General features: G+C 41.4%; 1 pseudogene; it reads left to right on the top strand.

Annotated features, from left to right (window-relative positions):
- Positions 1 to 11515: 11515 nt before the first annotated feature.
- LOC137235179 (non-canonical poly(A) RNA polymerase protein Trf4-1-like) lies at positions 11516 to 12763 on the top strand (annotated as a pseudogene).
- The last annotated feature ends 11084 nt before the right edge of the window (positions 12764 to 23847 follow it).

The following is a 23847-nucleotide window of genomic DNA, read 5'->3' as shown; positions in this document are numbered from 1 at the left end:
TCATATAAAAGTAATATGAATCGATTCGTATTGATCAGTCGCAGTGCATAGGCCTATTTTTGTTAACAAATATTACTCTATTTGTTTATAATTAATAGAAAAATTTTTTGTAAATTCGAACAATTCATACAAATATCGAAATTAATTTTCGTGCACAAGCGCGCCATCTTTGGGAACAATTATCTAAGTGTTCTTATGCGAATTTCAAAGACCTAAACCTTTATGATTCCCTGCTAAATTCGAACGCACAAATGTTTCACGTACATACAAATATGGTGCCCAATGTTGCAACTTACCTATAATAGCCTCTACCAAAATCCTAAAAAATTGTTCCAAAATAATTTGTAGCGTACCAAAAAACCTTAAATATAATTAATTTTTGAACGGCCCATTTTTTGTGGCAAATTTTACTTACACGTAAATACATAAGTCTTTATTTAACAGATTATTTGTTTTTTATTTTAGTTGTTTTCAAGAAAACATGAAATCACAAATAATGAGTTAACTTTTGTTGAAACTAACTAAATTCATTTATAACAATTAATGGCAAATTTGCCCGAAAATGTTTTTGCATTTGCAGATTTAATTCTCATTTTAAATAAAGTACGTCTTATACTGAACAAAAAACAAAAAATTTACAAAAATATAACATAAAATTTTTTATATTGTCTTTTATGCTAATTTATTTTATTTCTTATTTTACTTTATTATATATTCGTTTATTTCAACTTAGTTTATTATTATTTAAATGCAACTTGACTGAATCGGAAAATTTCACGTTGTATATTAAACGAAAAAAAAAACGTCCCTTGATTTTAGGTGAAAACGGCAACCGGCATCATGGCGGCCGTATTGCATAGGCAGTATTTTACCCACTATATTTATTATTAGGCTAACTTTGTTGGATTATATATCCATTAATCGGATGCTTAGATCCCATAACCCTAATTTTTTTATGTCGCTTAAAGTTAGGAAATCAATTTTATTTTAGTAAATATGTTTGCGTGAATAATTTCAATGTTTTTGTTTGTTTTTCTTTTCTTTCTAATTTTTTCTGCTTTGTTATATCTTAGTATTATATTGTTCACAGACGATATTTTATGGTAGATATGGTCATATATATTCTTGAAATGGAGTGTTTACAAATTTAATACAAATTAATTACGTAAATAGATCTCAATGGAAACCCCAACATTAAATATCCGAACATTAGAATCTTCATATTTCCACAATAATCACATTAAAACCCGCAAAAAAGTCTAAGTGCACTTATTACGTTTTTATATGGAACTGTTTGTTCACTTCACTTAATTTTTTCACAATTTAAGTACTTTATTTTTTTTCTTTAATTAAACATTTTTTTAGTGAACTCTGCCTTCTTTCTCATTACATAATTTTTTTATATTTTTATTATATTTTTTATGAAGGTATCTTCTATTCTACTCGAAATGTTTGTTTTGTTTCACACTTACATATTAGATATGTATTTATACAAAATTAAACGGGTGGCGTGAAATAGGTTAAATTCCTTTAGCAAATTTCTTCGTTTTTAACTAAAAGTTCATGTTTTTTGAGTTATGACGCTATTGAAGTAAATGGGCGATATAAGTATATGGGGGATATAGGCCTACTGGGGAACCGAGCTCCCAAAACTAACTTCGGTAGCGCGCCAACGGGGACTTTCCGGGTTGTGTGGAAAAACCTATTTTTCAATTCAGTTTCAACTAATTTCACCACAATTCTATGTCAATTTCATTTGATTTTACATAATTTTTATATTTTTGTTTAAGGAGCTCCATACCAAAACGTTATAATTACATGTGAAAAGTTTGTAAAAAATTTAAGAAAATACAATCAAAAAGTACAAAGTCTTAGATCAAATTCAAAATTTTAAAGAAAAAGGTAAGTAAGTTAGACCAGTTTGCTATATTTCCAACACTTGATGCATAGACTGAGTTGAAAAAAATACACGTTGGTCGAATTTCGACCACAGGCGATACTAGTTTTTATTATTATCTTACAAGATATGTCCATACATAGGTTATTCAGGAATATTTATAATTGAAATTATAGATTTATGGTAACTGAAATAGGAAACATACGTTTGAGACTTGATATCCTCTGCAGGTAACTTTAGCATTCACTTTCACTTTAACTTTAACTTTAACTCTAACTTTAACTTTAACTTTAACTTTAACTTTAACTTTAACTTTAACTGTAACTTTAACTGTAACTTTAACTGTAACTTTAACTGTAACTTTAACTTTAACTTTAACTGTAACTTTAACTGTAACTTTAACTGTAACTTTAACTTTAACTGTAACTTTAACTTTAGCTTTAACTTTAACTTTAAATTTAACTTTAACTTTAACTTTAACTTTAACTTTAACTATAACTTTAACTTTAACTTTAACTAGAAGCTAGAAAAAGAAGAAAAACTTTCAGCCAATTCAAAGGGGTCGGGTTCAAAATTGGTCGAAATGGGATGGAATACCCCATATGTAGGCCAATAAATGATTAAACATTATTCAATAAGTGATTTAAAATTATTAGAAATTTAATTATTAAAATTATCCAATAAGTGATTAAAAATTATTTAAATTATTCACTTTTCTAAATTTACCTTTAAAATTGCATAAAAAAAGTTACAAACCGATTCTTATTTGAGAAAAATTTATTATAAAGCGCAGACTATTTTATCTCATAAACAGTGGAAATATTTTTTTAATTAGATAAACTCTTTATACAAAGTAAAAGTGTCTTCAGAATGGAGCAAATTGAAGAAGCGATAACGCAGCTAACGGGTGCGGTTAACGCGCAAATAGAACAAATGAGAACCATGAGCGCTAGGATAAACCAACTAGAAGCTAGGACTAGTCTTCCTGAAACGGTAAATTCTAATAATTCTATCAGCCTGACTGAGGCAGACCTGCAAAAAATAAATAGGCTGCCTGATAGTGTAACAACCCTACCAACTTTCAAAGGTAACCGCGTCCAGTTCATATCATGGGTTCATAATGTCGAGTCAACACTAAAGCACTACGATGTAGTTAAGACAAAACCGATATATCGGGCCATCCCACGACAAATTAGACAAAAAATAAAAGGCCCAGTAGACACAGCTCTTACTTCTTATAATATTTTCGATGAGGATTGGAGAAAAATCAAAAGCTGTTTGTCACTGCACTACGCAGACAAACGTGATTTAAGGACCCTTGAACATGAGCTAGGGTCATTGTCACAGAAACATTTTAGCGTAGATCAATTCTACGCAAGAATAAATCATCAATTATCTCTAATAGTAAATAAAATAAAAGGGCAAGACTACTCTAGGGAAACAAGCAACGCGCTTCTGGAAACCTACAGGGACAGAGCCCTTGATGTTTTTATTAGGGGATTGAGCGGCGAACTGTCCAGGATGCTAGTCAGCCAAGGGTCTACCAGAGGCTTACTCATTTTGCCTCGAAATACAAAACCTTAACTTAATAAACTATTCAATTTATCCTAAGAATACAACCATGCCTATTCAAGCGCCTAAAAACCAAATTAAGCAGAAGCAATCATTTGCACCGAGAGAATTAGGTCCTGCAGAAAAAAATCAGATTTACAGTAAAGTTAAAGTTAAAGCTAAAGTTAAAGATAAAGTTAAAGTTAAAGTGAAAGTTAAAGTAAAAGTGAAAGTTAAAATGAAAGTTAAAGTAAAAGTTAAAGTTAAAGTTAAAGTTAATGTTAAAGTTAAAGTTAAAATTAAAGTTAAAGTTAAAGTCAAAGTTAAAGATAAAGTTAAAGTTAAAGTTAAGTTAACGTTAAAGGTAAAGTTAAAGTTAAAGTTAAAGTTAAAGTTAAAGTTAAAGTTAAAGTTAAAGTTAAAGTTAAAGCTAAAGTTAAAGTTAAAGTTAAAGTTAAAGTTAAAGTTAAAGTTAACGTTAAAGGTAAAGTTAAAGTTAAAGTTAAAGCTAAAGTTAAAGTTAAGGTTAAAGTTAAAGTTAAATTTAAAGTTAAAGTTAAAGTTAAAGTTAAGTTTAAAGTTAAAGTTAAAGTTAAAGCTAAATTTAAAGTTAAAGTTAAAGTTAAAGCTAAAGTTAAAGTTAAAGTTAAAGTTAAAGCTAAAGTTAAAGTTAAAGTTAAAGTTAAAGTTAAAGTTAAAGTTAAGGTTAAAGTTAAAGTTAAAGTGAAAGTTAATGTTAAAGTTACCTTCAGAGGATATCAAGTCTCAAACGTATGTTTCCTATTTCAGTTACCATAAACCTATAATTTAAATTATAAATGTTCCTGAATAACCTATGTATGTACATATCTTTTAAGATAATAATAAACAATTTTTAACCAATATTACCTTCTCATTTATTCAATAAAAGTAAAAAATTTGTTTTCTTATCGGTCACCACGCTTAAAAAGTGTAACTTGAATTAATATCAAAGACAAAACTTGAATTAATATCAAAGAAAACAAAATGTTGCATAAATATTATAATTGCATAAGTTGATAATATGCAATAGCTTTACCGCGGCAGTCTCCGAGTGCCACACGTCCTTTTTTTTATACAATTTTTTATGTTACTTACTTAACTAAGTAGCTAACATACTTATAAATTTACTTATACGGTACAGGTGAATTTGCTTACAACGCAATAATTTATTAACAATGTTGTTGTTGTTCCTCTTTACAAAAGTTGCATGATAATCAAATAAATTTTAAATCGAATTGTTTCATTGCTTTTATTATATTCTTATAATTTTGCGTATGCAAGTAAAAGTAACTTAATTGGGCAACCAACGGGTTCACATTGTGAAGCAGTTGTTGTTGTTGTTTTATTAAAATATTGTAACAAGGCTGCCTTTCGTAATTCAATCATATGTATTCTATCTAAGTAATGTAACATACCTGCAATTATTCTATCTAAGCAAAATGTAACATACCTGCAATGTAATTTACTACTACTTAAAACATGTCTGTAAATGTACATTTTATGTTAAGCTGCAACACTACTTTAACATTTTCTCTAAATTTTGCCTGAGTTCGTTTTGCCGATCATTTTTAAATTCAATTGGCTTCGAGCTTGCGAAGAGCATAGTGTACAAGTACAAGTGTGTTGACTTATCTGTCAAGCATTCTGACAGGCACTCGCTGGATTCGGCAGACCGAAAATGACAGCAAATTCAAAATGGATACCATTACCGAATGCGCCGAATGATTGAACAAGTCGAGACGATTGGTGGACTTCGGAAAAACATAACGGGAACTTCTGAGTTGTCGTAGTTGGTTTGGTTGAAAACGGTAAAAAAGTGTTTTGTGCAAAAACGCAAAACACTGAAACAGGGTTTATGTAGGCGCAAAAGTGTTGCTGTGGTGGAAAATTTTTTCACATTATTTCGTGGCGGAAAAATTTCACAAGGAATTATTCACTCTTGTTCCTGAGGGTTTTTTTTACTTTTCCTGACATGGCTCAATTATATGGTTGGCTGCCGTGGTGGTAAAAAAAAAATTTTTGTTAAATAATAATTTCACATCACTTTCAGGTATATGTTCAGTAAATGAATCTAGTTTAGCGCATTATTTCGCCACAACAACCAAGAGTTTCGCTCCATTTCATTCGCCTAATACCGTTTTCCCACAGAACCTTAATCGAATCACAATTCTGTTTAATGAAATAATTAAGTTTCCCTTTTCATACAGGGCCTTTTGTTTCATTAAGCGAACATCTGTCAACAGCCCCAAAAAAATAATTGAAAATGGTTAAAATTGAAAGCAGCCGTTTCCTTTTTGACTATAAATACAGTCAAAATAAAATGCATGCTTAACTACCCATAGATGTTGCTCCTAACCAACTATGTGACTAATTTCGAAAAAGCCATATTATGTTTTGCAGCAAATGCAGCGAAAATTAAATTTTGAATTTTTTCGTGTTTTTCTATTTTTCGTAAATTATTGAAAATAATTTATTTTTAATTGTCATTTGTTACACTGACAATAAAAATCGAAGCACCAAGCAAAGCCGACTTAATTTTTCACTCGACTAGGGATTCAATAAAGCAATAATGAGATAATTAAGAATTTCGATTTTGTATGGAAGATTGAGTTCAATTTGGGCTTTAATGTCAAAAATTACTAATTATTTCATTAATCCTCTGTGTGAAATTGGAATTAGATTGTCAAATGTACTCGAAAAGTTTTGACAGCTTTGTACCTTAGTTGTATTAGTGCCGGAAATTTTCATTGGAATATTAGTTAAAAAAAAAAAAACAAAAAATAAATGTAAGGCGCGATAACCTCCGAGAGATTCAAGTTGCTTTTATACACATTGTTGCATTTTCAAGTATTTTTGAAAATCTTTAAAACGTTAGTGAAAGTTTGGAAAAATAAATTGTAACCCGGGTAAAACTTAAGTTAAACTTTAAAAAATGTATTTATAATTATATAATTATATAATTTATATTATTTAATTGTGGTGTGTCGCAAACTCGGCAACGGAGTGGAGGCACCACAATTGCGTTTGGGTTAAATTTAAAAAGAAAAGAAAAGGAGGCGAGAGAGATTTCTCGTTATAATAATGATTTTATTTGAAGTGAAAATTAAAATTAGTACAATAATTTACCTTTGTAATAAAATGTGGCGGGGCTCCTCGGACAGTGTTAGCTCTGGTTCGCTCAACGATCGCTGGAAAAGTAGACGGTTGCCTTGTCGAGGACAACCGTTGAACCGCGGAAAAAGTCTCCGGTTTTAAGGGGAAGCTTCCCCACATAGTTGTACCGGCATGCATGTATATGTGTACGGACAACATAACCCTACCTATGTACACATATACATGCAGGTGGGCGAACTAGGCGTCGATAATATGGTGCTATTAGGGTGGCGCCAATTAATGAGAATTTAGGCGTCGGGCCTAAACATGCCGGCTCCCTTGCGATACGCAACAGCCCAGACTCCGCCCGAGCGTCCCCGGCCACGATTTGTCTTAAAACTAGATTCTAAAATTAAATGGTGCGCGCCGGATGGCGCGACGGCATCCTCCTTGCCTTCGCCGTGACCTAGAGCTAGGACGATAGAACAAAAATTAATGGAAACCGTAACATATATTTCTTGCCATTTATATAAAACTTCATTTATTTCGGGAAAATACAATATACATGTATAAGCTTATCATCAGCTAACTAACTCTAAATAGCCATTGAGAAATATCAGATCGGGTGGGTCCCGGAGAGTACCCACCCGAAGATCGTGCTTTGCGCGAGCAGCGATCCGAAGGATGGTGGCAATGTGCCCGACGTCATGATTTCGGCGTAGACGTCGCCGCCTAGGACGAGGCGAATTGGGGTGGACGCATAAAAGTGGGGGTCCGCAAGACGGATGTGCTCGTAAGGAGCCGCGACGCTGGGGTCGACGTTGTACGTTGGACTGACGCGCCTGAACTCGTGGACGCAGACTGCGTGAGTCGTCACCGTCTTACTCTGCCCATGTTTACCTCTAAAACGAATAAAACAGCCGGTTTCGCCGTCGGCGTTGGTTGTCGGCAGTGCTAACTCTCGCGCCAGCCTGCGGTCGATCGTTGTGCGGGGGGAACATGAGTCTATGAGTGCACGAATGAGGTGCAGACGCCCTCCGGCTTCCACCTTCACGATCGCAGTCGGCGCCAGAGCAGCCATGGGCCGAAGAGTTGGGCCGGCTGAGGCGCGGGCTGGAATGACCCCGTTCCGGAAGGAACTGTGTTGGGGTAGCTGGTGCGGCCGAGTGGCCAGTCTACCGTCTCGATGGTCTTCCTTCACGTGTCGTATCTCGTGTAGCTGGCGCGGCCGAGGGGCCAGTCTACGATCGCGCGTTGGTCGATGTGCTTGCGTTCGTTGTTGCGTAGGTGGGCGGAACGGCCGTGATTCCGCTCCACTTTTTCCTCGTCGCTCGTGTGCTAATAGGGGTCGGAACGGCCGTGGGTCCGATCCCCTAGTGTCGGAATTTACTATATGGGAGCCCGCTCCACTCCCGGATGGCAGTTGTGGTTCTTCTGCAAAGGCCGACTCGGACGCGTGGAGAGACAGCGCCTCATCCATCATCCCGTCGTCCACCTCTTCCATCGTAGGCATCCGCTCATATCCTTCTCCCTCTTCTTCCATGACTAGCTGGTACCAGCTCTTCGGTGGCTCTGGCTCGGACGACAAGTCCTCCATGGAAAGGTGCAGCGTGGTATGATGATTGCTACCACATCTTCGGCACCTTCCTTTGCTAGTGCAGTCTTTGGCACGATGTACCATTGAAAGGCAGTTTTGGCAGTACTTGGCCTTTATAATTTCGCGCAGTCGTTGCAGCGGCGACTTCGCGCGGTAAATCGGGCATGACCTGATGGGGTGTTTCGCGTCGCATAAGTGGCACGGCTTTGGGTAACGAGCGGCCTGGCGCTCAGTCCTCCTTCTTAGCGAAGCGTAACGAGTCATTCTATTGAGAGTATGGAAGAAAATAAAGGAAACTCGTTGAGTTGTTATGACTGTGTCACGCTTTCGGTGGCGAGTAAGCCCCAATTCTATTATCGGCGCTTTTGAAATTTCGCGCGTGAGTAGGGTGAAAACATGTCTAAAGGCCTACGAGAATATATTCATCTCGCGTACGTTATGTGCGTTGCTTCTTTCCCCGCACGTTATGTGCCTGGGTCATTAGTGCCTTATTCTGTTTAATTTTGTGTCATCCGGTAGCGCTTCAGCTAGTCAGGCATACTAGTGCTGCAGAAAAATTGACATTTAAGTTGCTTGGTACTCACATTTTGGTACCGAACCGGGTAGAGAGTGTTTGATGTGGGATCTTTCGAGTCGTTGTTATTTGTGTTGTTGGTGCTAAAAAAACCGACAACTTTTCTGCCCGCCACAAAAAAATGTTTGAACAGCAAATTGTGTGATATGTAAAGAAAAAATAAAGAAATAAATCTTCGTTTTGGACGAAGAGAAAAATTTGTAGAAGGAATCATTTTTTTTTTTTTTGGTATTTTGTTTTGTGAAATTCGGCTTGTCGTCGACCGCTGTTCATGTGATCAGCGCTTTTGATGTTACTCATTTACTGCTGTTTGTCTGGCAGCATCGTATATTGTGTTGTTATACTCGCTGAGTCTGTGCACATAACCGGCATTTATAGCGTGACAAGCGAAGTGGCAAGTTTCACCCAAGGAGAAAAAGCATGTGAGTATGTGGGTTGTAGTCCCTTTTTTTTTGGTTATGGGATCGTCTTCCATAATATAATTATACCACTCTCTTTCCTTTTCGTTTCAGGGCATCGTTCGAAATTCGTCCCAATCTTCGCGTCACATTCTTGAATGTGCCACGAAACTACAACCGTATAATCTTGAAGGTGCGGTATTATGACGAGGGACCCTCGTGGTACACCCGCTTTTATCGGGGTTATGAGGGGGTCCTTTGGGTGCGCGCAGACTCCGCGGGCGGCCAGGAATTTGTGTGCCGGGTGTGTGGGCACACGCTCAGCTGCTTTACGACATTGAAGGCCCACCTCAACCTCCACATGGGTTTCGCACCCTATAAGTGCAGCTGCGGGAGGCGATACCCCTCGGCTTCCTCGCTGGGGTTGCATCGCCAGCGAAAGCATAGCTCGCAGTAAGCGGGATCAAGTCGGTTTCTGGCTTTGGTGGTGTGTGAATGTAATTTTGAACAAATAAATGGTAATTGTTGGACGGTGAATGGACAATGTTTTTTTTCCTTTTTTTTTTGTTTGGGTTTTGTTTTTTTTTTTTGTGTGTCCCGAACCATGGCGGTTGGTACGGTGTGTCGGGCACCTCCCTGGTCCGCGTAGGACTTTTTGGGTTCCAGGCTAAAAGGACTGACGAAACTGTGTCAGAACTCCAAAAAAAACACAAAAACAGTTTCTATCCTGAACATGTCTCGGGACATATTTTGTTTATGCTTGACATTTTTATTCTTCACTAACCCGTCAACAAAGAAAACCATGCAAATAAAGTCGAAAATCATTTCGGTCTCGAGTGGTTGTTCGGGTCCTAACACTCTAGTTGTTGGATCCCGCGGATCCGCTTTGTGATCCCATGGGGTCGCGCGCAATGTGTTCACGGCGTAAGGAAAGACACAAGCAAATGTCATCGAGTGGCAACCTTGATTCGTTCATTCAAAAATGTCATTCATTCATGGAAATGAGTATACCGACATTTTGAATGAATTTTCTTTATGAAGAAAAAATGTGCTGGGTAAGTATACTAGTATCGTTCCCTTTTTATATTTTTATAAATTTTCCTAATTTTGTATTCTTTTATTTCATTTCAGGTTCACAGCTAAAACTCCCACTACAATGGAATTCATTACAGTTGGACAAAGCGTTAAAATTAAACGCACAGATGGTCGGGTGCACGCCGCTGTAGTCTCTAAAATTAATGAAACTGGCAAATCGATCACTGTCGAATGGTATGAACGTGGCGGAACTAACGGCAAAGAAGTTGAATTGGATGCCATACTCGCGTTAAATCCGGAGATACTGCAAGATCCTGAACCTGAACAAAATGCTGCACCCGAACCGAAAAAACAAGCGACAGCGCCAAACAATCTATCGCGTAATGCAACACAGGGTGCCATCGGGCATCGTACCAATCGTGCTACCATCAATGCCACAAGTTTACTTTCTTCATCCGCTGTATCAGAACATTCCGAGAATATGCCACCACCACCAACAACGGGTATAGTACGTTCACGTACTACTAACAATGCAACGCGTTTAGCATCAGCTGCTGGTAGTGGAGGTGGTAGCAGTGCTGTTGGCGGTGGCATTACCATGAGCACTAGCGCAGGCCATTCATCATCCATAGCGTCTAGTTCAGTGGCAGCAAATGTGGGTGCACGTCGTTCCTATGTTGTCAAGGAAGTTGAACTCTTGAAGGAGAATCGTGAAAAGCGCCGCGCACGTCAAGCGGAAATTAAGGATGGGTGGTTCACTGGCAAACTGCGATGATACGACAATTTCATTACGCAGAATGGTACTCACACATCTACTAATAAAATAATAGGTGTTTTTCACGCACAATCTTTCGCAAGTGGACGACGACGCGAAATCTTTGGTTGGATTGCGCGCCAATACGATTTCTGTTCTGTGAGAAGGAAGACTGTTTTGAATGGATCCTTTTGTTGGCTGGTTTCAAGAGGAACAGGAGGGTCCAGCATTACGCACATGGTGTAAAATTTGGGAGACCACAGCGCATGATATGAGCCAATTGTTAGAACAACAAAGTCAACAATTACAACAATTACATAGTGGTGGTAATAGTAAATTAAACGGCGCATCTTTAAGTGCACGGGATCAGGATTCTCTACACTTACTTCTACAGCAGGTTGGTAACGTAGGATTGCGAAGTTCAATAGACAATCATAATAATAATAATACGATTTGTAGTAGTGGCACAAATAGTAGTGGTAATACACCCAGCAACAACTCAATTGATTCAACACCAAACAACGACTATATTACAACAGCTGCAACAACACCAGTTGGTGGTGGTGGTGTAGGTGATACAACAATCAATACAAAAATGCCATCTCACGATCGGCCAAGTTATTATAATCCATCACGTAGGAAAATTGGACGTATGGTAGATATTAAGGTAAGCACATTTAACCTCAGCAGATATATGGATAAATTAGTAGTAAAGTACAAAGGTTGCCCCTGGCGAGTGCCAGGTTTTGAATATGGACGCGGAATTGTTGGTTTACATCAGGAAATCGAACAATTTTATAATTATGTATTGCCCACGCCCACCGAGCATGCTATACGCAATGAAGTGGTACAGCACCTAGAAGCGGTGGTACACTCAATCTGGCCGAAAGCGGTTGTGGAAATATTTGGCTCATTTCGTACGGGCCTATTTCTGCCCACATCGGATATTGATTTAGTTGTGTTAGGACTATGGGAAAAGGCCCCACTGCGAACTCTCGAAACAGCACTGATTGCGCGCGGAATTGCCGAACCACATTCAGTGCGCGTACTTGACAAAGCGTCTGGGCCCATCATAAAGCTCACAGATCGTGAATCGCAAGTAAGAGTAGATATATCCTTTAATATGCAATCGGGTGTACACTCGGCCGAACTAGTTAAGAAATTTAAACAAGATTATCCAGTGTTAGCGAAACTGGTGCTCGTGCTGAAGCAATTTTTGTTACAGCGTGATCTCAATGAAGTTCCTACCGGTGGCATTTCCTCTTACTCATTAATATTAATGTGTATAAGTTTCCTACAATTACATCCGCATGAAATAGACCATGATAAGGCCAATTTAAGTGTACTGTTGTTGGAGTTTTTTTTTTTTTGAATTTTATGGGCGTAAGTTCAATTATATGAAAATTGGCATTTCGATAAAGAATGGCGGACGTTATTTACCAAAAGAAGACCTGCAACGTGAAATGATTGACGGACATCGTCCATCATTATTATGTATGGAAGATCCACTGACGCCGGGTAATGATATTGGACGTAGCTCCTATGGTGCATGACAGGTAAAACAAGCATTTGAATATACGGTAGTAATTGCGCTGAGCGTACCATCCTAGGACGAATAATACGGGTAACCGATGATGTAATTGACTACCGTGAGTGGATACGTGAACATTTTGAGCACCTTATTGTACCGAGTACGCCCAGAAATACCAGTGCCGTTAAGTTCATTCCGTCTATACTACCACCTGGCGTTATCACACCCCCCTTGCACCAGCATCAGCATATGCATCCAGCATTACAACAGCAACAGCATCAACAGAAGAAATTGGTATTTTGTGCTGTGTGAGATTTAGTACGCGCGAATGTGCGTAGTGCTTTCACTTGCGATACATTGTTCCATTTATTGTGACAGCTGAATGCTCATCAACACATGAAGGCCGTCAATTAGAACGGACAATGCTTGCAATTAATGTCGATACGCTATTTCGCATGATTTTTTTTTTCAAAATCGATATTCTTTTTGGAATTTCATGCAGCGCGGAAAACTGAAAATATGTTTTTCAACGATTGGTTAACCAATAACGAAGGCAAGAAGACACGTACTATTTATTTAACTGTGCAATTATTGGCTTCCGTGGGACAGGTGACTGAAAACCAAGAGATGCGTGAAACGGGTGAATTGTATTCCATAGGTGTAACTAGTGTTAATGCTGGCATTCCATATGCCGATAGTTTCAATGTCTAAATGCACTATTGCCTTGTAAGAACTGTTGATGATCATACAATGCTGTCAGTGCATGATCAAGTCAAAGGTAAAAAGTCGATATGGGGTGTTGTTAAAGGTTTTATTGAAAGGAATACATGGGCTGGTTTAGAAGAATACTGAAGACTTTTTTTTTGACGTTGAGATTACGTCAGGTAGGGAAAACGTTGCGTCAGTCTGCTACTTCCCCCCACCAGTGGTAAGGGGAACTTTTGTTGGCCTCATGCCTTTGGCTGAGTGCATCTGCTTTCTGGGGTAGACCGTGGGTCTGTATTAGGGTTCTGGTATCCTTGCTGGGTGAAGCGAGTGACTGTGGGAAATTTAAATCTACAAAAGGCCGAAAGCCCTTAGATTCTGTGGCAGATCGGTTCGCCCTTCTGCGGTAGGCTTTTATGATGTCCTCGTTATGGGATAACGAGTGAATGGGGTGGTTTTTTGCAAGGGGCCCCCGGTTAGTATTATTATGAAGCCTCAGTTTTGCTTTTTGTTTTGCGAGCTTTTGGTAAGCTCCCATGCGTCCTCGTGTCCCTAGCTCCCTTTCCCCATTGCCCACAAGTAGCTAGGCGTAGGATTCCCCCTCCGGCAGACTCGGTACGAGACCGGGGGTGGGAAAAAAAAGAAAAAATAAGATGTAGGATCGCCCTCCGGTAGACTCGCACCCTCACGAGACCGGGGTGGTTGATTATAATTAGGGCGTCGGGAGCGACGCAAGCTTAGGGATAGCGGGGCATCACGGCGCGTGGTTGAACGCGTCTTTATGTCCCGCGCTCCCTTTCCCCATTGCCATCGCGTAGTACGCTTTAGGTTTCCCCTCCGGTAGACTCGCACCCTCACGAGACCGGGGGTTGATGATAATATATGGCTCGGGAGAAACACAAGCTTAGGGATAGAGAGACACGAAGACGTGGGTTCCTTAATATACTTTCGATGCGATCACTAACCGTGGGCCTCTAATTGTAGGTAGTCGGGGGAAATAGTGTTGTGGTTTTCTGGGGTTTGCTTTGTAAGCTTAAGAATAGAATGGGCTGAGTCCCTTTAGGTTCTATGTGGCGGATATCGGATCTGCGTTAGGTTGTTGGTTGGCCTCGTTTCGGGAAAACGAGGGCTGGGGTTGATTTTTGGAAAATGTAAAGACGAGGTTGATTTTTATTGATTTTTTTTTTTTTTTAAAGGAGGTATGTGGAAGAACGGAGGGATTGTTAAGAGGAGCTCGTAGTCCTCTCACAGTCTGTCTCCATGGGAAGAAGGATCAGTTTGACCAAAGGTCGTCTGACTTGACCCTTCTCGGTTATGAGGTCGACTACACGTACTCGGTTATCTTCGCCGGGGTGTACGTTGACGACTCTACCTAACCTCCATTCGTTGGGAGATAAATTGTCCTCTTTGAGGACAGCGAGATCTCCCACTTTTATATTTTCCTTGGGATGCTTCCACTTCACTCGTTTTTGGAGTTCGGATAAATATTCGGTTTTCCATCGCCGGCAGAAGGTTTGATGGAGGGCCTTGAGCTTCTGCCATCTATTTAGCATAGAGGCAGGGCTTTCGTTCGCATCCGGTTCTGGCGGCGCCAGAAGATGGTTGCCGGTGAGGAAATGTCCTGGGGTTAGTGGCTCCAGGTCCGTTGGGTCATTGGACGCCGGGCTGAGAGGCCGTGAATTTAGGCATGCCTCGATCCGGCACAGAAGGGTTTGGAACTCCTCCATGGTATATTTATGGAGAGAAGCGACCTTTTTGAAGTGGCTTTTGAAGCTCTTCACTCCCGCTTCCCACAGGCCGCCCATATGCGGAGCGCCGGCGGGAATAAAATGCCAAGTTAATGCTTGATGGCTATACTTGGAGACTGTTTTGTCTCGGCTTTCTGCCAGGAAGGCTTTGAATTCCGATCGTAGAGATCGGGAAGCTCCGACAAAGTTCGTACCATTGTCGGAGTAGATGTTTTTTGGACATCCTCTTCTCGCGATAAAACGCGAAAAGGCTGCGAGGAAGCATGGGGTGCTCAGGTCACTAGTGGCCTCTAGGTGGATGGCCTTAGTGGAGAAACAAACAAATAGGCATACGTAGCCTTTGGACAGTCGACATCCCCTACCGCGGTAGCTTTTTATGTCGAAAGGCCCCGCGAAATCTACCCCGGTATTGGTGAACGCGCGAGTAAAAGTAGTACGTTCGCAGGGAAGGGTACCCATAAGTTGGGACTGCGCCTGCTTCCTGTGAATAATGCAGGTTTTGCAATTGTGGATGATGGCTCTGATCATTGTCTTGACATTCGGAATCCAATACTGGGTTCGAATAAGGCGGAGCATGAGCTGGTTCTCGCCATGAAGGGAATCATGATGAATCATCATGACTGCAAGGTGAGACAGCCTGCAATTGTAAGGCAAGATGATCGGATGCCGCTCGTTGAATGACATGTCTTTTGAAGCCCCTAGACGCCCTCCTGTTCTGATAATGTCGTCTTTGTCGATGTATGGGTTGAGTGACAGGATTTCACTCTTCCGATCAATAGGTTCCCTATTCTTTAATTTTAAATATTCGGTACCGTAAACTTGTTTCTGGCAGACTCGTATTAATGCTTGAGTCGTTGCCTTAATCTCATCGGCTGAGATTATGCACGACTTTTCTTGGAACACTGCTTTGGTTTTAGGATGCGTTCTTTTATAGAACCTCCTAACATAAGATAAGACTTTCAAAGCTCGTGGAAAATCTGAAAATCGTTCAAGAATATCTGTATGATCTACCCTTGTCGTGGCATAAGATTGTGCCCTTTTTTCCTCAACGGACGTGTTGTAATCGGCATCTTGTGCTGGCCAGTGAGAATTGTCTTCTTGTAGCCAAGAAGGACCCTGCCACCACAACGAATTGTTGACCAAATCTGACGCTAGTAGTCCTCTGCTCCCTAAGTCCGCTGGGTTAGATTCCGAGTCAACGTGAAGCCAGTCCTTATTACCGACCATATCGAGGATCTTGGTGATTCGATGTGCGACGAAGGTTGACCAAGTACAGGGCGGCTTGCGTATCCATGCGAGTACGATGGTTGAATCCGTCCAGAGGTGAACTTTTACTGGTCCCAAATGAAAATTTCGGAATATTGATTCCATCATTTCTGCGAGAAGCACGGCGCGGCAGAGTTCTAAACGTGGTAGCGAGATGGTTTTCACTGGAGCTACTCTGGTTTTTGCTAAGAGTAAGTGTATGAAAACCTGATCGTCTCTTTTTACGCGCATATATATCGCTGCAGCATATGCTTTCTCGGAAGCGTCACAGAAACCGTGGATTTCTATTTCGCCTTCCGGGGAAAAATTTACCCACCGCGGTATCCGTATGTTATCGATTTCGCCATAGTGTTGGGTGAAGGTTTTCCACCGTTCTAATGTATTTGGTGAGACAGGCTCATCCCATCCGGTGCCTTCTAACCAAATATTCTGCATTAATATTTTCGCCACTATGACCATTGGGGCGAGCCACCCCAATGGGTCGAACAGCTTGGCGATGGCTGACAATATTTCTCGCTTAGTTAGTTTTTCTGGATCCTCCAGTGGTCCTGCTTTAAAATAAAAGAGATCGGAGTGGGCATTCCATCTTATGCCCAATGCCTTCACGGTGCTGGTGTCTTCGAACGCCAGAAAGTCTTCGCTTAGTCGATCAGTTTTCGGGATGTCTTTTAGAACTGCCTCCGAGTTTGATGTCCATTTCCTAAGTGGAAAACCAGCTGACTGTAGTGCCTGTCGTATTTCATCCCTTGCCTTAATGGTCGATGCGATGGTGTGTCCTCCCGCTAATACGTCGTCTACGTACATGCATTCTCGCAGGATGCTCGATGCTGTTGGATGGGAACTTTCCACATCGTCCGCTAGCTGTAGGAGCGTTCTGATGGCCAGGTATGGAGCGCAGTTAACTCCGAACGTCACAGTCTTTAACTCGTAGAGGCCTATTGGTTCACTAATGTCTTTTCGGAAAACAATCCTCTGAAATTTGGTATGGTTGGCATCCATCCAAATTTGCCTATACATTTTTTCTATATCGCTATTGAAGACATATCGATAGAGTCTCCAACGCAGAATAAGAATTGGGAGATCTGCTTGTAGTATTGGACCAGGTAGGAGAATGTCGTTTAGACTGGTGCCATTAGCCGTCGGGCTTGAGGCATTGAAAACGACTCGGACTTTCGTCGTTATACTTTCTGCTTTGACAACGGCGTGGTGTGGCAGAAAGTAATTATTTGTTTCATCTGCTGCGACGACACTGCTGATTTTTTCCATATGTCCAAGAGTCTCGTATTCTGAGAGTACCCTAATATATTCGTTCCCTAAGTCCGGATTTTTTATTAACCGGGACTCGTTTCGATAATATTGTGAGAATGCGCGCTTAAGGGATCCTCCTAAACTCAGCTCTTCTGAGTAGCCTTGCTTGAATGGGAGGGATACTATATACCTCCCATCTTCGTTTCTTCTTGTTGTTTCTTTATACAGCTGTTCGCAATATGCGTCATCTGCATTAATGCTTTTGCCTTTTGGCAAATTTTCTAACTCCCAGAAAGCTTTTAGTTGGTTGTCCAGCGCGACTTCGTTGTAAAACGACACTATGTTCTTTGTTGGATTCGGTGCTTCAATACGACCGGTTAGTATCCAACCGAACACTGTCTCTTGGGCCAGAAGTGTATTTACATGTACATGTGTGTACATTCTTTTTTAGACCGCTTAGTATAATTTGGGGATATATGTCTCCACCAAGTATGAGGTCTACATCTTCATTGACGTAGAACCTCTTGTCTGCCAAAACTAAGTCTGGGAACGCCTGCATCGTCATTGTTTCGATATGGCAGGATGGCAGATTCCCAGTTAGTTTGGCTAAAATTAGAACAGGAGTAGTCAAGCTAAAGCATGGGTCCACTGGTGAACGTAGCTCTATGGTGGATGCCTCTTTCACTTGAGCAGATACTGCGTTGGTGATGCCTGAGACTTGGGCATGCATTTTCCTTGCCGGCAAATTGATTCTGCGTTTTAGTCGTTCTGTCATGAAAGAGCATTCAGACCCTGAATCAACTAGGGCCCGCGCGGAGAAGTCGGTACCATTATAATGAATGTGTACGCGAGCAGTTCCTAATAGCACGCCTGTGCTGGAATGAGCATGACAGGAATTTACATTCTGGTTCGCAGAAGTATTTGGTTGCCCCGATTCCTGTCTCCTTTGTACTTGTGCTGACGTTGACGGGATATTATCCGCGTCTTTAAATGGATTGCGCCTCGTAGTTTGCTGAACTGTATCCGCATGCAGGAGCGTGTGGTGACGAGAGTGGCATTTGGCGCAGTTGTACGAACTGGTGCACCTCGTCACTGTGTGTCCTGGGGATAAACAGTTCAGGCATCCCCCCATGGATTTGATGAAGTTGATTCTCTCCACTGGGGTCAGATCACAGAATCGGGGACAATTCCGTAACCTGTGTTCAGCTTTGCACATTTTGCAAAAAAACCCTGGAAGTTGGTTTTGAGGTAGGTTTTGATACCTTCGTTTGGAAGGCACCAAGTCTTTTTATGGGGGTTTCGGTTGTATGCCGAGTATTTGATGGCTTTTGTCCCTTTTGGGCGTTAGTGCCAGTGAAGCTAGACACTGTTTCCAGTGTCTGAAACCTATTTGATAGAAATCTGTCCATATCTTCCCATTTAGATATGTCCATTTTGTGGTCTATGCTTTGTTCCCATAGAGCCAGTGTACTTTCCGGTAACTTTGTCGAACACAAATATGTTAGTATTGCATCCCAATTGGATGTGTCGATTTTGTGACACTTGAGGGACGATAGACAATTGTTTATATCGCTATGTAATTTCTTTAACGCGCTCCCACACTCACTCTCTACCTTCTTCAAATTAAAAAGAATTTGTAATTGCGTGTTGACTAATATACGCTTGTTTTCATATCTTTCGCAGAGGTTTTTCCAGGCCATATCGAACCCATCATTTGTTAGAGGGCATTTTTTTACAATATCTTTGGCCTCGCCCTGTGTCTTGTTGTTCATATGGAACAATTTCTCCACCCCCTGTAGGTCGGAATTATTTATGTATATGGCCGTAAACAGGTCACGAAAGGTTGGCCATGATAAATAGTCACCTTTGAAAATCTCCGTGTCGCAGGAAGGGAGGCGGATCTTATGCCCACGAGGTGCGGCTGGGGGTGCTTGCTCAGAGATAGCGCTGTTTTCTACTTTTTTAAATTTCTCTGCCTCAGCAGATATTTTGGATAAGCATCGCATATATATTGCGTAGGTAGACATATGTTTTTTCCGGATGGCCAACACATCATTTGCGTCGACATCTTCTGATCCCATCAGTGAGTCAAACACAGACTTAACCTTCTTCCATAAGGCACGTGTTCGGCCTGAGTGCGTCGTAAACCGGCAGTGGGTAGGCGCACAAGGGTCGATCTTGGAGTGGATGGTGCGCTCAAAAGAAATAAATAAGAACACAAAGAGGAATTTCCTCGTTATAATATAATATTTAATTTAGAGTGAAGGAAAATATACACTGTGGTTACAATATTACCTTGGTGTTTTAAGTGACGATGGTGATCCTTGCGATGTGTGCTGGTTGGCGGTCAATCGAGAAAGAGCCCGGTTGTGCCGTTGAGGACAACCGCTAAGCCGCGAAAAGGTCCTCTGGTATTAAGGAGGGGAAAAAAGCCACACACACAACAGCCCCCACATATACGTGCATGGGTGCTGACAACCTGCACACACACATGCATGCGTATGAAACGCATGCATGTGCATGCATGCACCCAAGTGCGGCGTGAGTGTGGGTGGCTGGAAATATTATTAAAACATTAGGGAGGGGCGCTGTCAATCAAGTGAAAGTTAGGCATTTGGCCTAAACATGCCGCCCCCCTTGCGGTACGCAACGTCACAGTCCGCCAAGGATCACCGACCGTGAAGAAGAGAAGAAAAAAGTAAAAACTTATAACTAATTATATCTAACTTAACATAAACGCCGGTCAGTCCGCCGGCTTGGCGGCACGCAAGATGGTTTGCACAATGGGTGAGCTTGGTTGCTGATGCCTCTGTCATTCGGCACTTTTCCCGTTATGATTCAAGGCCTAAGCCAGGCTTGCCTAGAGCTAGGGATAGCGAAAAGAAGTAAGAAGATATACGTGTTCATATTTCTTGCCGTTTATTACAAATTCATTGGAAATTCTATGCTTGTGAATTTTGTATGAAGAAAATTTAATAAAAAATAGCTTATTGTAATGATACAAGATTTTAAACGCATACCTCAATTGTGAATTCATACAAGGGGCGAAGGTTTGATAGAAATGTTCACAATAGTAAACAGCTTCGAGCACCTGTTCAATCGTTGTTCGATTACCTAAATCATTAGCTCACCAGTGGTATATTGCTTTATTTACATATTTTAAAATGCCTGCGTAGCTGGTGGCTTGAATTTAATCTGTAAACTTGATTTTAGAAATGAATATTAATATGTAGTCTGATTTTCGGTAGACAAATTTAAAAGAAAGCTGATGTGAAACAAATGTACAATTCATGGCACTTCAATTTAATAACGGCGAGCAAAGGAAAAACAAACCTTTATTCCCTTATCTGGCCATTCGCGACTGCCGTTCTCCCTGTCAGCTATTATTTGGCACGTAGGTGTGGCAATGGAGGAATCGAACGATTTTTCGCTGGTACGAATTCACAATGCAAGTCTGTTGCAACTGTGTACACCAAAATTCAATAAAAAATAACAAAGTATAAAAAATTCATTTGTTTCGGTCGTTACCGAATATTTTGATGTTAGGCCTTGGTTGTGCCCGAGAGTACCCAACCGAAGATGGTACTCTGAGCCAGCAAAGGGCCAAACGTGGTGGGCAGAATCCCTGGTAATATTATTTCCGCATATACATCTGTTCCTAGGATGAGGCGGATCGGCGCGGATGCATGGAACTGCGGATCCGCCAGACGGAGATGTGCGTACGGGGCTGCGATGGCACTGTCGATGCTGGTTGTGGGTGTCATGCGCCGGAAATTTGATACGACCGCAGCATGGGTCGCAATTCTTTTGTTTTGTCCGTGTCTTCCTCGGATACGCAGAAGACATCCTGCTTGCCCGCCAATGTTGCTGGTAGGAAGTTGGAGCTCCTGGGCGAGCTCATCCGCAATCATTGTGGTGGGGGAGCATCCATCGATTAAGGCGCGGACGAGGTGTAGCCGCCCCCCTGCTTCTATTTTCACGACCGCGGTGGGGGTAATCGCTACCGTCGGTATCATGGTGGCGGTGGCAGCTGAATGCGGGGCTAGGAGCCCTGCCCGGAAGGCGGACACTGTGGTGAGTTGTAACGATCCGGATCCGTTGCGGCGGTCCTGCGGCTGATGATGGGTGTGAAGTCGTTGTTGCAGGCGAAGAGGCCTTGTCTCCGCTCTGCGGTCGCGCGAAGATCGTCTCCGTTGGGGGTTCCTGGGTTGCCGGCGAAGAGACCGGGTCTCCGCTCGGCCGTTATATGTTTGGCGCTGTGCTGTCGCTGTCCCTTGTTGGAGCCGCTTCATCTCATGCTGCAATCGAGGTCGAAATGACTTGGCTGTTGGTGGTATGGTCGGGCGAAGAGACCCCGTCTCCGCTCCGGTCCGGCTTGCATCGTGGTTTCGGGGTGGACGAAGAGGTCCAGTCTCCGTTCCAACGTCCGACGCATATAAAGAGATCGAGTCGTCTATCCGCTCTCGGGGTGAATCTAGCTCCTCTTCCACTTGGACGCTCCATGGCTTGGAGCGGGCTTCTCGGAGTAGCTGCTCCTCCTCGTCGATCGAGGCGATGTGTAGCATCGTGTGGTGCTTCTCGCCGCACCGTTTGCATCGCCCTTGGCTTGGGCACGCGTTAGAGCGGTGATCAGGGGCCAGACAATTTCCGCAGTAGCTTCCGCGTATCGCCACATAGAGGCGCTCTTCTGGCTTTTTTGCCCGAAAGATGGGGCATAAGCGGATAGGGTGTCGCCCAAGACACACTCGGCATTCAGATGAATAACGCACTGCGTGCGCGGCGGCATTCCGTTTCAAGGCGGCAAAACGACCCATTTTCTGAAAGGAATGCAATGGGTTTGAGTAGGTCGGGTCCTTGTCGGAGTGCAGGGGCGAGTGGTCCCTAATTGTGTGGTTGAGATTTGGGAAATTTTAGTAGCGCGTGCGTAGGGGGCAACCATCTGTAGCAGTATAAATATTCGTATTTGGCGCACATCATGTGCATAGCCTCTTTCAACGCACGTTATGTGCCTGGGTCTTTAGTGCCTTATTTTGTTTATTTTGTGTCACCCGGCAGCGTTTTAGTTGGCCACGGGCACACTAGTGCTGCTGAAAATGAGCATTTACGATTTTCGGTTCACACATTCTGGTGCCGACCCGGGTAGAAAGTGTATAGTGTGGGTTCTTTTGAGTCGCTGTTATTTGTGTTGTTGGTGCTAAAAACCAACAACTTTCCTGCCCGCCGCAAAAAAAATGTCTGGACAGCAAAATTGTCTGCCAATAAAGAAAAAATATGTTCGTTTTGGAAGAGGGGAGATCTTTATAAAATGTATAATTTTTTATTTGTTGGTATTGCCCTCCGCTTATTTGTTCAACTTATCCCAAGTACTCTTGTAGTCCTGTTTTATTGGTGGCCTTTATCAAACGGCACGGTTCCCGAAGGGTATTTGGCTCCGATACCGATTCCTCAGACTCGAGTTTTTGGGTACCCGTTTGCATCTTTTTATGCATCCCTAATATAATGTACATTTAAACTAGGCATATATATGTACATACGTTGGTATAAGTATATGGACAGTCAGTGCACGGACTTTACCGCATTGGTAGTTTGACCAACCTTTTTGGCCCATTTTTCATTTTCTACTACTACTGCTACCAAAACCTAGATTCTACCCATATTTCAGTATTTTCGCACTGAAAACGTATACTGCGATAATTTTAAAGTATTGAATTGCAGAGCCCACCCAACTACCATTAGGGGGCGATACTGACCAAATCAATAAATTTTGAAAAAATTTGTGAAGAACTTAAACAGGAAATAAATTTTTGAGTGGAGAAATATAATGACTGAGTACGCGAATATTTTCTGCGCTATTTTTCTCCGTTTTTTTTTTTTTTTTTTGCATAATTTGAACGACAATAAGAAGTTTGACGTAAACGATAACAAGCTGACCTTGGTTATTTGGCGGCAGTAATTTTGGTACCTTGGAAAATTGTTGTGGTAGGTAGGCGTTTTGGGATGTGATTTATTTGTGATTTGTTTGTTTTACGATAAATTGGGAATTTTTTATTACCAATATAAACCGTAGTTATCGTTTTCACGAAACTTCTACTACCATTTTCAGTGCCCCAACATTTTGCCTTTACAAAAGTCCATGCACTGGTAGATATTTACCAGCCGCAAAGACAAAAAAAATTGTGCACATTCATACACACCCGTGTATAGAATGTAAATTTCTCAGAATTGAAACAAACGGGACTAATCGAAAGAATTTTTCCGTTGTTTCATTATTTTTACTACGGCGCGTGGCCGTAGTACAATCGCTTGCTAATTTTTCAATTGAGTAGACGTGTTCCTGCTGTGGTGTAAATTTATCTCGCTTTCCGATCACACCAGTGTTATATCTGCGATATCTTTCAAGGTAAAACCTTGTGACAAGAGATTTCTTCG

This window comes from Eurosta solidaginis, chromosome X (genome assembly GCF_040869045.1).
Source record: "Eurosta solidaginis isolate ZX-2024a chromosome X, ASM4086904v1, whole genome shotgun sequence".
Classification (NCBI taxonomy): Eukaryota; Metazoa; Arthropoda; class Insecta; order Diptera; family Tephritidae; genus Eurosta; species Eurosta solidaginis.
Note: the sequence above shows the minus strand (reverse complement) of the source record. Positions and strands in the feature narration are given on the sequence as shown.